Below are 16,884 nucleotides of genomic sequence, written 5' to 3' on the forward strand. Positions count from 1 at the left end.
ATTGAAATTAATCCACTCTGATGTGTGGACTACTAAAGCTGCATCTCTTGGAGGCTGTCATTATTTTGTCAATTTTATTGATGACTATAGCAGAAAAGTTCGGGTGTATTTTATGAAAAAGAAAAGTGAAGTTTTTGGGCATTTCAAAACTCTTAAAGCTATGGTCGAAAAAGAAACAGGTTTGCAAATAAAATGCCTAAGGTCAGATGGAGGGGGGGAGTACCTCTCAAATGAGTTTGCAAGGTTCCTGCAGGAGCATGGCATAAAGCAGCAATATTCATGCAGTCATACCCCACAACAAAATGGAATTGCAGAAAGGAAAAATAGGCATATTGGAGAGGTATCTCGCGCCATGCTCAATGAAAAAGACTTGCTAGATTTTTACTGGGCTGAAGCAGTTGCTACAGCAGTCTATATAATGAACAGGACTCCCACTGCAGCAATACATGGGATGACTCTAGAGGAGAGGTATACTGGTAGGAAACCAGATATTTCTCATTTGAAAATTTTTGGTTGCATTGCCTATGTACTTGTGCCAGATGAGTTGAGATGCAAGTTGGATCCAAAAGCTGAGAAGTGCATCTTTATTGGTTACTCTCTGCAGCAAAAAGGGTATAGATGCCATAACTCTTCTACTCGTAAGTTTATAGTGAGCAGAGATGTTGTTTTTTATGAGATGAGTAGTTGGTATAAACCAGTAAATGTGATTGATAATGTAGATGCACAAAACAGTAATGTTGCACAGAATTCACAGCAACAGTCACAAAATATTAGTGGACCTGGAGCGTCCTCTAGCAGCGGTTCACATTCTTCGCCATGGACAGGCAGATTGAGATCAGGAGAATCTTCTCAAGGCAGTGCAAATAGTGGTATGCAGGTGTCACGAAAAGGAAAAGAGAAGGTAGATCAGCCCATGTTTGATGTGAATGCAGGTCACTCTTATGTGGATGGTGAATCCAGTGGCTCAGAACAGAGCATTGATGATGAGTTGGGTATTCCTTCTATTGTTACACCTAGAGTAAGGAAGACCAGGGATGTTTTGAGAGCACCTGGGAGTGAACCTACTTTGGCCAGGTCTACGAGAGCTAGGTATCCTGTGGATAGGCTAAAATATGATGGATTTACAGCCATTCACTATGCATATATGGTCAAAGTGATACAAGAACTAGAACCCACTTCTTTTGAGCAAGCCATGGGAAAAGAAAAATGGGAGAAAGCCATGGATGAAGAAATGGATGCCTTGGAAGCAAATGCTACATGGGAGTTAGTACCTTTGCCTAAAGGTAAGAATGCAATTGGCTGTAAGCGGGTTTATAAGGTGAAGCACAATGCAGATGGTTCTGTGAACAGATACAAGGCAAGATTAGTAGTCAAGGGGTATGCACAAACATATGGCATTGATTATGAAGAAACATTCAGTCCGGTTGCAAGGATGGCAACCGTAAGAGCAGTCATTGCTATGCCTGCATCAAAGGAATGGTCTTTACAACAGATGGATGTAAAGAATGCCTTCTTGCATGGTGATTTGCAAGAAGAGGTATATATGGAGCAGCCACCAGGTTATGTGCATGATGTTCATCCTGAGTTTGTTTGCAGGTTGAAGAAAGCATTGTATGGCTTGAAACAAGCACCTAGAGCATGGTCTGACAAGATAGGATAGTATCTTGTCACTATTGGCTTTCAGATTTCCAACGCAGATTTCTCACTTTATGTGAGAAAAACAAAGAAAGGTATCATGCTACTTGTCATTTATGTTGATGATTTGATTATGACAGGTGACAGTGATGAAGATATCCTTCATGTGAAAATGCTATTGAAGCAAAAGTTTGAGATGAAGGATTTGGGAGAGCTACGTTATTTCTTGGGCATTGAGGTGATTAGATCACCAAGTGGGATATAGCTCTTGCAGAGGCAGTATGGATTGGACATGCTGTCCAAATATGGGATGATAGGTTGTAAGCCTATTTCAGCTCCTTTGGAGCAGAATGTGAAGCTGAGCGCAAATGTAGGTGAGCTTCTGGAAGACCCTACTATGTACAGACGCATAGTAGGAAGCTTGATTTATGTGACTATTACTAGGCTAGATTTGAGCTATGCTGTTGGATTAGTAAGTGAGTTTATGCAGGCTCCAAGGAAACCGCATTTGGATGCGGCTAGACACATACTCAGGTATGTGAAGTCCACATTGCAATATGGACTATTTTATGAGACTGGGGTTCAGATACAGTTGCATGGATACACTGATGCTGATTGGGCTGGTAGCATTTTTTATAGACGATCTACCAATGGATATGTGTTCTCTTTTGGGAGTGTTGTAGTCACTTGGAGCAGCAAGAAACAGCCTACAGTTGCCTTGTCGAGCACAGAGGCTGAGTATAGGGGTGCAGCAATGGCTGTATGTGAGGTAGCTTGGTTGCATAAGCTACTTTATGATATGCATCAGCCTACAGATGGGCCAGTTGTCATTTATTGTGACAACATGAGTAGTATACACTTGGAAAATAACCCAGTCTATCATGCTAGAACAAAGCACATTGAGGTGCATTATCACTATGTGCGGGAGAGGGTTTTACTAGGTCTTATTGATCTAGTTTATGTCAGCACAGAGGATCAGGTAGCTGACATATTTATGAAGGCATTGGGCGCAGAGAAGCTACGCAAGTTCAGAGACATGCTTGGTGTGCAGGAATTGGGATTGAGCTCGAGGGGGAGTGTTGAGATATCGAGCTCCACTCGTGATATGCCAAGGTGACCGTTGTGCATTTATGTCACCGACTTGTCAGTTGTAGATGCGGTTGGTACACCACCCATGAATAATAGCTACATGATAGCTATCCTTATCTACTCTAGTTCGTGGCTCAGTTAGTATGCCACCTTAGTTAGTTGAGTTTAGTTTGAGACCCATATATAGGGTTCTTCTATTTCTTTGTATGAGAGTTCTTTTTGGCTTACACAACTAAGAAGAGGAAAACTGTTTTCAGCCTCCACCTCTGTGTGTATTCCCCCATTGTGCAAGCAAGAAAGCTACAAGTGAGACTCCTTCCTTCTCTCCCACAATCTTGACACCCATTGTAGGGGGAAAAATGCTTAGAAAATTTGAAAAAGAGATATATTTGAGCTCCTGCTACAAAGCAAGGGACATACTACATTACCTACTAAGAAATTTGCATCTCGCATAAAGATTTTCACCATAGCTCCATGAATGGAAAAGGCTATAGCCTCTAAAGAGAAAGAGTGCTGCAATATGGAACACCAAATTGAATAATAGAACAATTCAAAAAATGAGTATAAGAGGCTCAAACACTAAAAAAAGGCCTAAAGTTTCCTATGATATGAGTGTTGTGGGGCTTATCCAACAAACCAACACTATCACACCCAAGACATGAGAATGATGCAAAAGATTAGTCATGAACTTAGCCCCCCAAAAAAATCAAAAGTTGAGAGATAAAAGGATGAACCATAACCATACACACAACTAGTTCTAATTTAACAAGTTAGAACCTAGCATCATTGCCACATTGGCTTCAACTAGTGTGACAATGCTGCTAGCATGCTTATTGGAGAATGATGTTAGCATGCTTATTGAACTTAGCCCCCCAAAAAAGTCAAATTTTGAGAGATAAAAGGATGAACCATAACCATACACACAACTAGTTCTAATTTAACAAGCTAGAACCTAGCATCATTGCAACATTGGCTTCAACTAGTGTGGCAATGCTGCTAGCATGCTTATTGGACTTGTGTGCAACATTAGGACTTAGACAAAATCCTTATTACTTTAAGATCTTTGACTATGTTGGCTACATTGTTGAGGGATATGTGTCAAGCCACAAACCACAAGGGTTCAGGAAAATAATCAAATAAGGAGATTCAAGAGTTGACAAAAGAAATTTGTAAAGAAATCATAAATCACTTTGTCCACACTACAATTATACTCTTGGATTACACACACATTCTTGGACTAAACACTTTAAGGACTAAGCTTAACCACTCTATGCCATCCAAATATCTTTCTGCATTAATATAAGGTAAAGTATTGTCTTTGACAATACAAGAACAAACTTTGGATGCTTTTCTAGTGATCCCAATTACTCTAGCCCCAAAAACTTTCAAATATCTCTATCTTAGGCTCAACAACAATAGTAAAAATTCCTTTAGCCAACACCTATAGTAGGAGGTACACTCTAGCAGGTCAGCTACATCATGGAAACACTTGGGCATCTCAATTCTCTACATCCATTGGAACACTTGCAAAATCGTGAAAAACTAAACCTAAACTACAAAAATCAAATCAAACAAATCCTAAAGAACAACTTTATACACAAAATTGAGCAACATAAAATCCTATGAAAGTAGAACTATCTTTGGTTTTTTGTGGGTATGTACATAGTGCCATGACAATGCTATCTCTTATTTTCCTTCCTACATTCCTTCTCTATCTAACCATGCATTCATCTCATTATCTAAAAAAATAAAACGTAAGGTTAGATTGGAGACATTGTCAGCTCACCTACTCACCTTTCACCTCATAGTTAGTGCATGATGGGTTTGCAAATAGCTACACAATCCAAGTGATGCCTCCCAATTTGATCCTATAAGAAACGAGATTGAGAGGAGAGAGAAATTTTGAATAGGAGAGAGAAATACCATTTGAGGATGGATAAAGATTATAAGTATAAAGAGAAAGGAAGATGAGACAGAAAGAAGAGGAAGGCATGGAAGTTCAAGACAAGAAGGTTAGAGATGAAGAGAGTTTGCATTACTCAATGAATGATGAATGTGAATGAATGTCCAAATAAACCTTTCACTGCCATTGCTACCGCATCCATGAAAAGAGAGGGGACAACTACAAAGAAGGAGGGAACCCATGAAGGAGAAGAAGAAGAAGGAGAGAATCGTGAAAGGATTCTTCTTTTTGAGCTTTGAGGTAAGTGCATTCCCTCTTCTCTCTTTTTTTTCTCTTTTCTTTACTTTCTTTCTTTCTTTTTGTTGATGAAGAGATGTATAGAGAGAAGAAGGGAGAGAGATGCGCGCAAAGGGGGGAGAAAGAGACAGAGGCAGGCTGTTGCAACCGCCATTGACATGCACAAAAAGAGACAGGATAGTTGCACCCAAAGGAGAAGGAGGAAACCCATATAGGAGAAGAAGAAGAAGAATAGACATGTGAAAGGATACTTCTTCAAGCTTTGAGGTAAGTTCATTCTCTCTTCTCTCTTTCTTATTGATTATGAAGAGATTCATAAAGAGCGAGAGAGAGAGAAATGAAGAGAGTGATAGAAAATGTGCGCGCGTGTGTGTGTGTCTGTATAAATAGGAAGGGAGGGAGGAAGGGAGGGAGAGAGGGAGGGAGTCAGAGAAATAGAGAGTGGAGAAGAGACAAAAAATAAAGAGAAGAAAAGGAAATAGAGGGAGAGAGAGAATATATATATATATATATATATATATATATATATATAGAGAGAGAGAGAGAGAGAGAGATGAGGGTGGATGGGGGGGGAAGGAGAGAAATAAAGATAGGGATGGGGAGAGAGAAAGAGAAATAGATAGAGAGAAAAATAAAGAAAAGAGGAGAAAATAGAGAGAGAGAACATATACCCAGACACACACATATGTAGAGGGAGAGGTAAAAGAAAAGGAGAACACACACACACACACACACACATACACAAACACAAACACACACACACAATTGCAAGTGAAGATGGCTCGAGACTTTGATATGTGGCTACAAGAAGAAAGCACACTAAGGTAGAATTGAAAGACTTCCTCTAGATCTAAAGAAGCCACAAAGAGTAGGTCAAACCATACTTGAAGCAAATGAGAGCTAAAAGAGTCCAAGAGCTGAAAAATGGAGTGAAGGTGACCAAAAAAGAACTAAGGAGCCAAGAAAACAAGAAACATGTGATAAAATATGAAGAAGTCTAGTCAGATGAATATGATGAAGAAAAGGGAGAGGATAAGCTCAACCTAGATCTTGGAACACCTTATCCCCAATAAGAAGGAGCCGACTGTTGCTACCTCAAATACTACCAAGACGGCTACCTTGAAGACCAATACCTCTATAATGAATACCCTCCTCAAGGAGATGGATATGGCTACCCTAAATATTTCCCCATCAACTACCATTTAGCAGGAGAATACCTCTACATCGACTACCCCTATCTCAAACAATGCAAACCTGAAGGAGTCCAAGAAGAGGAAGAAATGATGGAGTATTATTTGAAGGGAGAAGGATGGAGAATGGATGTGTGTTCAAAGGTAATGTATTACGTTAGATTAAGGATACAAGAAAGAAGACAAAGATATATGGATATGTCAGAAGGATGAACCCTTGCACCACAAGTTGCACCTCAAGAAATGGAGTTTGAGAAGAGGGAGGATGAGCTTGATTCTTTTGGTCTTGAAACACCTTCATCCATTGAGATTGAGGGTGAGGTTAGGTCCATGCCCTCATGTGAGGCACGAGATGCCTTTGATGAAGGGTGAGGCCAAGAAAGAAGAGATAGAAGATTACTTAGATGTAGGTAAAAACAAGAAGGAAGAACTAGATCTTAGAGACACTACTACTCCCTATTTAAGTGTTTCTAGCTCCAACGCTATGGTATAACTCTTATAAATGTCCAAATGCTCCCCCAAAAAGACTTAAACAAGTTTGGAATAAGCTAGAGTGAGTAGAAGATCAATGAGACTTATTCATACCTTAGGGTTCTGATTGTAATGAAAGCTTGAAGTGAAGCTCTTCTTCTTGGGCCTAAGCAAGTTATAAAAAAGCTTCTTGAGTAATACTTTTTTAAATTTATTATATCTATCTTTTGCAATCACAAGCTCTTCTTCTTCTTGGGCCTAAGCAAGTGATGAAAAATGTCACTGCGCAATATATTTTTGAATTAATTATATCTAGCTTTTGCAATCAAAGGATTCATTTTTTAAAGGAAAATCTAATCCACAATTTTTAGATATTAGGTGCATGTGACATTGGCAAATGAATTATGCAATAATATTTAGTGCATATAGCTAGAAGGGTGGCAAGGCTACATGCCGTGCCACCTAAATTTTTTCCCCACTGTAACTCTTTCTATTTGCATCTGAAATTTTCTCTACAACCATTGCTATTAGCGTTGCTATTAACATCACCATTAGCATTACTGTTTGCATCACTATTAGGGTCTCTATTAGCATCAGTGCTATCCTAATTAGTGACACGAATAGCGACACTAATAGAGACATTAATAGTGACAAATTTATGATGGGGATAATTTTTTCATGAATAATTCCATCACTTTAAATGCCGCTATTGGGTCTATATGTTGTAGTGGAGTACAATATATGTACAACTCTATTGCACCATAAATGTGATGAATTGGTCAAGAAAATTTCATGAATGAGGTCTTGTAGAGCTTAGATATAGCAATGTCTACTATAAACTCTGCTAGACTAAATACTTAATAAGTTTTGATTAGCTTATCTGAGTCAAGCATGCTAAAGCTCCAAATGAAGCTCTCTTTATTAAGCACATTTTAGTACATGCATGACTCACATCTTAATGAAGAATCAAAACATGTCTCAAAATATGGCCATAAATTAACATAGTCTTTCTTTTTAAAAGATTACTTAAAGATGTAGGAAGGATTCCAATAATAATTGCTACACTAAAGAGAACTTTTCCCAATGTCAATCCTTTATCCACCTAGATAAAAGAGATAGCTATTATCAAAGCCATAAGTTGGATCATAGAAGTGATCCACGTCATCTCCATCATTCACCTAGTTCATAGTCAAGATCATCAAGAACTAACATGCTATTCACTTTGGCTTTGCTATAGGTACATTTTGAAGGGCGATCTATAGTGTAATCCTCTCCATACTTGAAGCAAAGTTTTTTCTCCTTCTACTCGTTATAAAGTTCCATAGGGATGGACTTGTTACTGTTTGAAAGAGAAGTTGGTGGATGTTTCCTTTCAGCATATTTACTCCCTATTTTATAAATAAGAATGTTAAATACTTCCCAGGATTCCACTTATTGATTCTCTCTTTTATTGTAGCATCACCAAGTATGGGAAAAACTTTCCAAATACAAAGTGAAAAAATGGAATTTTTGCTCATCAATCCTATGAAAGATATCAAAATATGATTCCAAATTTGTATTCTACTCCCAAGGTTAGATGGTGAAGATGACTACCCACCATTACACTTTGCTAGTACAATCTTGTCTCTCAACTCTCTTTCATAAAAAGGTTGTTTTCCACTAATGAGATGTCATGATAAGTATCCATTTGGCCTCCAACATTAGAAGAAACCCTTCCATGAGGTGGCTATGAAGTATGATGAAACTTGCCTATCAATAAACGACCTCTTGGCCATTGAGAATTTAGCCCATGTACTTGAGAATTAATACCATTGATATTATCCATATAGTCTTCATTTCTTTGAGATGTTTCTCCAACTTGAAATTGACTATAGGGGATGACTATTCATCCAATAATGCCTTTGGAATTGGAGTTAATGGTCTGAAATGGAACTCATGCATCATTGCTTGGCTAAGATTTCTATTTATTTTCCTTATCTCCCATTTGTAATTGCATCAATTGAGCAAATTGAGACATGATTTGAGCATTGGATTCAACAAGTTTATCAAATGAGGCTTTTGTTTGGACAGTGGATTACACAAGTCCTTCTATAAGACTTGGTTTGGTTGCTTCATATCACCATTTATTCCATTCTCAAAAGCAATTCAACATGCTATGAGCATATCTTATCTTATATTCACACATAGTATTGTTAAGGGCCATGATCTCCCCTTGTATTTGAATGCCTTTGGGATTTTCCATCATGGAATCTCTAGTTTACTATATACTCATCCTAGGCCTTGGTTTTGTGTTTATGTCCTATCCTATTGGTGCACTCCTATAGTATCTCCTATCAATAAAATGGCCATATCTTGAACTATGAAACTTCATTCCAAATTTTTTAAATTGAAATAGAATCCCTCCATTCCCTTTTTGAGATGATGAATTCACCACTATAACATGTTTAAAACATAAAATTCCATGATCAAAACTCTGAACTTGAATTGTCTACCCTATCTACATCTATAAGTGCCCTATTTCAAGCTGTATGACCCCTCTAAAGGCTATTCCAAGCCACCAAATCCTATGGGGAGATCAATGCGACATGTGAATAGCCTGTAGTACTTATGTATCACCTCCAATAGTGAATGGTGTACTTGTAGTGCCCTATAAAGACCTTGCATTGTCCTGTAAATGCCATGTTTCACCCTATTTTAGTCCCTTGAATACTCCCAACACTTGAAAATGCTCATCAATTATCAATGTGGCTTGAATTACCATCATTAATCTTTACTATTTGGAATCTTTGGATTGGTCTTCAAGTATCAAAGGCAAGATATTGAACCATGGGTACCATTTGTCCCAAATATTGAGTCCATGGAAGCTCCATTGATTAAATCTTGCTCAATGTCTTGAATTTCTTTAAAGAAATTTGATGAAGATGAATATCAAGCTGAAATAGAGTAGAATCTTCAAGAAATTATTGTGAACTTGACACTTGCAACTGAGCTTTCATGGCCGCCATGCCTAGGGTTTGTAGAAGTTGGGAGAAAAAGAAAAATGCCACCATGTTGATGATGTCTTGGAGAATTTAACTTTCCAAAGGTTGGAACATTTATCCTAGAGATAATCAATAGGATAAATGATTAACAATGGAGCAATAATCAATCTTCGAGGCTATCTTGGGTAGCAATGGTACATTGGATTCTTTGCAATTGGTTGGTGCCATGTTGGTATTGATGTGGGGAAGCTTTCTCAAGAGTTTCCTTGTCCTAGAATGTGCTAGTGTTTGGAACAGAAATGGAGATCATTGCTCATTTCTACATGAAAGCTATACTAAAGCTTGAACAAGGGAAAAGAGAACCCCTAACTTCCAAAAGTAGTCACAAATTATAGCTCCTTTAACCCCAATCAACCTTCTTTCTCCAAAATGCCTATCAAAATGACTAAAAATTGGACCATGACCTTCTCTTTTGGCCACCATGATGACAAAATTGCCCAAGAATCTTGTCAAAGCTCCCAAGATAGTCACTGTTTCATGTAGAGTCTTGCAAGTACCTAGTGTGTGATGTACTTGTTACCATTGACTTTTTGGAGTAAAATAGGAAAAATAGATATGGAAAAATAGAAAAATCAAATGAATTAAGAGCCTAATATCTAATACCACATGTGAGGAAGGAGACCAAGAAGAGAGAAAGTATGAATAGGAGAGAGAAATTCTAGTTTGTTTGAGGAGAGAGAAAGTCTAGAGATAAAAAGAGAGATAAAAAGATGAGAGAGAAAGAAAAGGAAGCCATGGAAGCTAAAGGTAATAAGGTTAGAGATCGAGAGAATCCATTTTACTCAATGAATGATGATTAAATGAATGTGCAAATAAGTCTCATACATTTTGTATACTTGTGTCATCTTGACAACAAGTATTTATTGACATAATCCTTAAATATATCATGAATTTCTCTTCATTATAGATCACTTCTCATATATATATATGTATCATGTGGGTTCAATATAAGGGATTTTTAAAATACCAAATTTACATATTTTTACATACAAAAGGGTTCTATATAAAGGAGTTACTTACATATTTAATAAAAAATGGTTATGTTTTATTAATGAAAAATTCATAGATAAGGATATTTATAAATACGCCTTGAATGCACGTGTATCCAGGGTATACATATAATGAATTTCTTGGGTGGGTTTGCAAATAGCTACACAATCCAAGTGATACTAATGCCACGAGGCAAATTCCACAATGGATTTTGTGAGACCATGGTGGATTCTGTGACGTTTTCATTCCACGGTGGATTTTGTGAGGTTTTGCGGTGGATTCCATAAAACTATATTTATTTGTTGGGGCTCTACACAAGGTGGATTCCTTGTGCAAGATGTTGACACGGACACCTATCCTTTTCAGGCATCAAATTAATATAATGTGCACGTGGGTGATTCCACAACGGGTGATTCTGTAAAATAAATATTTAAATTAATGGACATTTATAAGTTTAGAGTGTACTTATATTAAATTAAGGTTAGGAGAGAGTTCCAGTCTATTTATTTATTTTGTAGCTGAAGACTCCTAGGTATTTACTTATTTTGATTTAATTTTATTATTTTCTAATAATTGTGAATGCTTCAGTTCATGTTTAAAGCAGGCAACGTTGGCGTAGGGAAGCACTGGCAGATGGCATGTATTCAGATTTCCTAGAAGAAATAATCATTTTTTATGGACACACGCCTTATCATTAAAGGCGTGGCACTAATATTTATTTAGGTGCACTTATTTGTTAACGTTGTTCTTGGGGACCTTCCAGCACTCGTTACACATGCATCGAGCATCCGATTTGCACAGTGAAGCTGAGATCAAGGGCTTCCAATCGCTTACCATCTCATGCAAAAGCGAAGCTTCTGGAATGAACGGGCTTTACAAGCAGTCTTGCGACGAACCATCAATACCAACGTGTTCTTGGCGGTGAAAAGCCCCCTGTTGTGCTATCAGATCGTGAAGGACCACTCTGAAGTGACAAAGGACCAGTTCCCAAGCTCCTTTGTGAAGATGTTTTTTTTTTCTCTCAAACAGATAGAAGCTACCAACTTCTTTATCAAATGGTAAGCTTACTGTTTAAGCTTAAGGCTCAAAGGTTTTGAAATCTGACGAATGGCGACAGAAGGACGTACTCACTAGCGATGATTGCGGCCAGTACATGCCGTCGCCTTGGTCGATTAGTCAAAAAAAAATTCATTAAACTTTCATAAATATTAAGGCTATAAAGCTTATTAAAGATTAAATATTTTACTCTTTAATCTCCTTCTCAATGGGTGTTCATATAGCTCTTTCCGAACCGGTTTTGTAATTGCTACAAGCCCTTGTTCAAACATGTACCTTGACAGAGTTGATTTCCAATAAGCAAACTGTCACACACATTCTATTTCTTGCTTAGAAGAAGACCGACATCAATTGCCATAATCGCAAAAAAAGCAAGATCGTAAGAGCAATAGCAAAATTGTGAGCTTGCCAAAGAACTTCTTGGAGCAATATCTTCAATGATCTCTTCACACCTGGATTACAAAAAGAACCACTTTGTTTGTAAGAGACTATTCGCATTGCAGAGAATAAACAAAGCAAGTTCTTGGTGGTCTTATTCACACATGACTAGAGGACAAGCGACAAATCCTCAATCAAATCGAGGTTTTTCAATTTGATGCAAATTTTGTTTAGTATTCTACACTAGTATGTCATTATTTAAATTCAAATATTGGTTAACAAATTAAATGAATTTTTATTTATGAAAAATTTTCCTAGAAAGTTTGTGTGTGTGTGTGTGTGTGTAATACAATTGTTGACACCTTATCCCTACTTGTTACTAAGCCCTAATATTATACTAAGCTCGAGAATCTGTATTCCATTTTTTTTAAAACAAGTGTCTAAAATTTACTAGTTTTGTTAAATCTTTAATAGAATAATAGATTTATATATTTATGTTAAAGTCCTATTATTCTCAACATGTATTTAGATTTTGTTTTAGCACCACAGTTAGTAGTCAAATATATTTTAAAAAAATATACTCATAAATTACCATTAGATAAATTAGTTAGATTAAATGTCATAATTGATATTTTGAACATTCTACATAAATTGGTTGAGAAAATGATTTAGATATATATGTTTAAAGATATTTTATGCTTACATAATTGCATGGTAAACCCTTACCTAGGTATTCTTACATTTTATTTTGGTATTATTTCTACTTTAAGAACATTAGTTGAAGATTTTTACTAGTCACAAACGGAATCTGATGTTTCTAACTTTGTTTCTAACTATTTAATTTGTTAAAGAATCAAGCAACACTGCAAGGGATCTTCGGTATTAAGCTATCCCAGTCAAATTGAAGTTTGGAAAATGTTTTAGCCTATATAAATGTATGTTTTGTTCTAGTAAGATGTGTTCTTGTGTGACAGACTCAAAGAGAGTGATATATATATACACATATACATACCTCCCTTCCCTCTCTCTCTCTCTCTCTATATATATATATATATATATATATATATATATAAACAACTTTACCATTAACTACACCATGAATCCTCAACTTCTTGTAGATTATTATAATATTACAACTAGGTTAGTAATATGGTTGCTTATTACCTTCTTTCATGTTAGACTTGACAATTCTCGTCTCTGTCACACACACATATCACCAACATTACATAAATTATAAATGGACATCTTGTCTATCACATACATGTCCCTATGTGTGCATCTTTGTGTGTAAACATGCACATGTACATGTGCATGTATATAGAGAAGAATCTCTTCGTTTAGAGTTTACAAACATGAAGATCTAGTAATAGTTGGTATCTGATTGGTATCTATAGCATTAGCATAGATAACTAGGTGTGATCATACACAGAGACTCCAATGTGTTAGCATACATAATCAATGTTTGAGGATATGATTTGAGATTATGAGGTGTTTTCCTAATTGTAAGTCTAATGAGTTCCAAGGTAATAATACATTTGTCCTTACATATGGTTCTTACTTGTAATCTTATGGCTCATTAGTTCCCCTCATAGAGACATACACTTGATTTCAAAAAATGCACCTTTAAGACTGTAAGCGAAGTTTTCTTTTGAAGATTTTGGGATTAAAAACCACTAATGTGTATTTTACATGTGGTGCATTTATAAACCCCTTCTGTTCTTCAAGTTGGAAGACTACAAGTCAACATAATAAAAACACCCTTTCTTTTGAACTCATGTGGTACATTACATGTTCCATAAGGTGACCCTTCGATATGCCCTCACATATTTCCTCAAAGTCCATGTGAAAGCCTATGCTAACTTAAAAATTATCAATCTATACCATAGCTCCAATATATCTTAGCAATTGTGTGCACATCTCAAAATTACAATCTATTAATATTTCAAACAATAATCTCTCAAACTATGATGGGAATCCTACAAAGCATGAGGGCTAAATAGAATCAAAAGGTATATGACATAAATGCCCAAAAGCTAAAAAAGGACATATGAGAATGTTCACATTGTAGAGTTCAAAGTAGCATACAGACCAAGCAATAGAGGAAGCACAAATCAGAAGACTAAGGTTTAAGAGTGATGAGCCCCAAGGTCTCAAAAAGATTATGCCTATCCCCTGAAGTTGGACATTTTTTCTACAACCCCTCTAAACTTAGGATGTCTTTACTACTACAACTCTATTTCTTACCAATTTGGACCACACAATGACCTTTCTCTTATCAAGTTGGGCCATACGGTAAGCTAATCACCCTCCTCTCTTATCAAGTCAAACCATAGGAAGTCTACCTTGATTAGAAAGGCAATGTAATGGCCATTATATTGCATATTAAAAGACTTCAAGTTCTATATGATGATTGCTAACTCTCACACTCTCTCAATCCCTCTCATGCTTTCCTTTGGCCACCAACCTCCACGCTCTCGTATTGCTGCACATTCGAGGTGTGAAAACCACCCGATAGTTGTGTGTGCGATTCGATACTTTGTGCATACTTAGTTGTTGTCATTACATTTATTCTCTACGTATGAGTATAGATGCTCACATGAAGGGCTTCACTTCAGATGCTTTTGTTAATAGCACACTTATTAGTATCTATGGTAAATGTGGCGCTTGTAGCCCCTGGTGGGCAACTCTCTTGTGGATATGTATGGGAAATTTGGCTCCCTTGCGGAAGCGCGTCATGTTTTCAACAACTTACCCATTTATGATGCAGTCTCTTGGATTGCCCTCATTACAGGCTACTCCGAACATGGTTTTGGTGAGGAAGTGCTCACATGTTTCAAGCTTATGCAACAAGGGGGTGTGTCTGCAGATGCTGTAACTTATGTTCTCTGCGTGAAAGCATGTGGTAGTGTAGGACCACTGGACATAGGTCAGAAGATACATTCAGAAGTAGCTCAAAAAGGATTGGAGAGTGAGCTTTATGTTGGAAACAAACTGGTAGACATGTATGGCAGAAGTGGCTTACTTGCTGAAGCACACCGTGTCTTTGACATGCTGCCAGTTCATGATGTAATCTCATGGAATGCATACATTTCAGGATACACTGAACTTGGAGCTTGGGGAATTTTTTTTTGGGATTGATAGATCTGGTATACGACATTTTTGGATGAGGAATCAGAAGGCGGAAAAAGGGGAGAAAACGACGCTAATCTGGGAGGTAAAAAGTGCGCTCTGCAATCGAAGAGGAAGGGGGAGAAAACGACGGAAAAAGCTTGAGAAAGCTGGGGGAATGCGGAGACAGAGTGCTAAAGTTTTTGGGCAAGAGAGAGGCACGAGAGGAAATCGACGGGCCACCATCCCTGGCGCACCAAGGCACAAAGTAAGAAAGAATTGCCCTCTCTATCCTTTGTCTGAGCAATCCCATAATCTCGCTATCCAAAGCTACGAATGTCCATGTCCGATCATGAAGTGAGAGGGAACGATTTCGAGAAGAAGGCAGAGAAGAAGCTGAAAGGCTGGAGTCTTTTAGGGAACAAGTATGACGGTGCCGCAGAGCTCTACGAAAAAGCAGGCAATTGTTACAAACTCGCAAAATGCTAGGATAAAGCTGCAGACGTGTATATCAAACTTGCAAATTGTCATTTAAAGTCTGGACTTCAATTCAGACTAAAACGATCATTATTCTGTTCGAGGCACAAGTTTGTGAAAATGCAAGGGCTTGAAAGCAAGCACGATGCTGGCTCTGCATATGTTGAAGCTGCAAATTGTTTCAAGAAGACAAACCCCAAGGAGGCAGCAAACTTCTTCAATCTGGCAGCTCAGTTGTTTATTGAGAATGGAAGATTATCAATGGCTGCAAAGCATTACAAGAGACACCTTTACAGCAAATGATCCTCTGGGGGTTGCTGTGATTCCATTGAACAAAGTGTTTGTGAAAGGATTTTTAACTGCCAATCTCTTACAAAGTACTCGGGAAACAAGGACAACCACAGGGAGAAGTCCAAGCAGGCTTTAAATTTTATGTCCAAGGTGGAGTTTCAAGACAAATTCAGTGCCTTTGACTACAAAGTTTGGTCTCACAATTGAAGATGTGCTTTCTCTTTCTGCTATCAAGGCTACTTATTGTTCCACAGGATTTGTTGAGTCAATGATTTAAAGAGTTCCAAGAGAAGCTTCATAGGGATTCAGACTACATGAAAAATTTATTGATATGAGACTTTGTCTTTGTTAAGACGTTTATTGAAGTTGCTCTTAATCAGATGTAGCTAATTGTATGTCTCATATTATCTGCAATTGAGCTTTCAAATTGAATTTGATCTCGCTAGATTGATCTTCTATCTTGAAATTTATCAAGGTCTTCTGTAGACGTGACTTTGCTTTCGAAAACCCTTCGACATCTTTGGTGAAGCCGACGTGAAAGCGTCGCAGAAATTTCAGGATGGGAGATACTTCAGCGTCTATTTCAGCTTCTTCTACAACTCCAGCTGCCTCTACTTCAGCTCCATCCATGACTGCTGCGTCAAGTACTTCAACGGAGGATCTAAAACAGATTTTGCAAAATATGTCCATGTATATGCAGCTCCAAAATCATCAAACACAAATGTATATGCAGCAGCAACAACAATTGCATCAACAGCAGTTGTCTCAGCAAAGACAACTCTATTCAGAGCAGGAGAATGCAAATAGCGCGACTAAGGCTATTGAAGCAGTTGAGAGTGAGAAGAAGCTATTTGACGGGCGTAATGTTTCAGCATATTTGAAGACATATGAGATTAAGATGGGGTTTTTTGGAGTTCCTGCTGGACTTATGAGCAAGTACTTCCTTCGTCTTGTCACA

At 37.5% G+C, this 16,884-nt stretch overlaps 1 pseudogene; it reads left to right on the top strand.

Annotated features, from left to right (window-relative positions):
- The first annotated feature begins 15,500 nt into the window (after positions 1-15,500).
- LOC148035506 (alpha-soluble NSF attachment protein pseudogene) lies at positions 15,501-15,938 on the top strand (annotated as a pseudogene).
- Positions 15,939-16,884: the final 946 nt, after the last annotated feature.

Source organism: Lygodium microphyllum, chromosome 5, assembly GCF_053477565.2.
Source record: "Lygodium microphyllum isolate KBCC chromosome 5, Lygodium_microphyllum_v1.1.10, whole genome shotgun sequence".
NCBI lineage: Eukaryota > Viridiplantae > Streptophyta > Polypodiopsida > Schizaeales > Lygodiaceae > Lygodium > Lygodium microphyllum.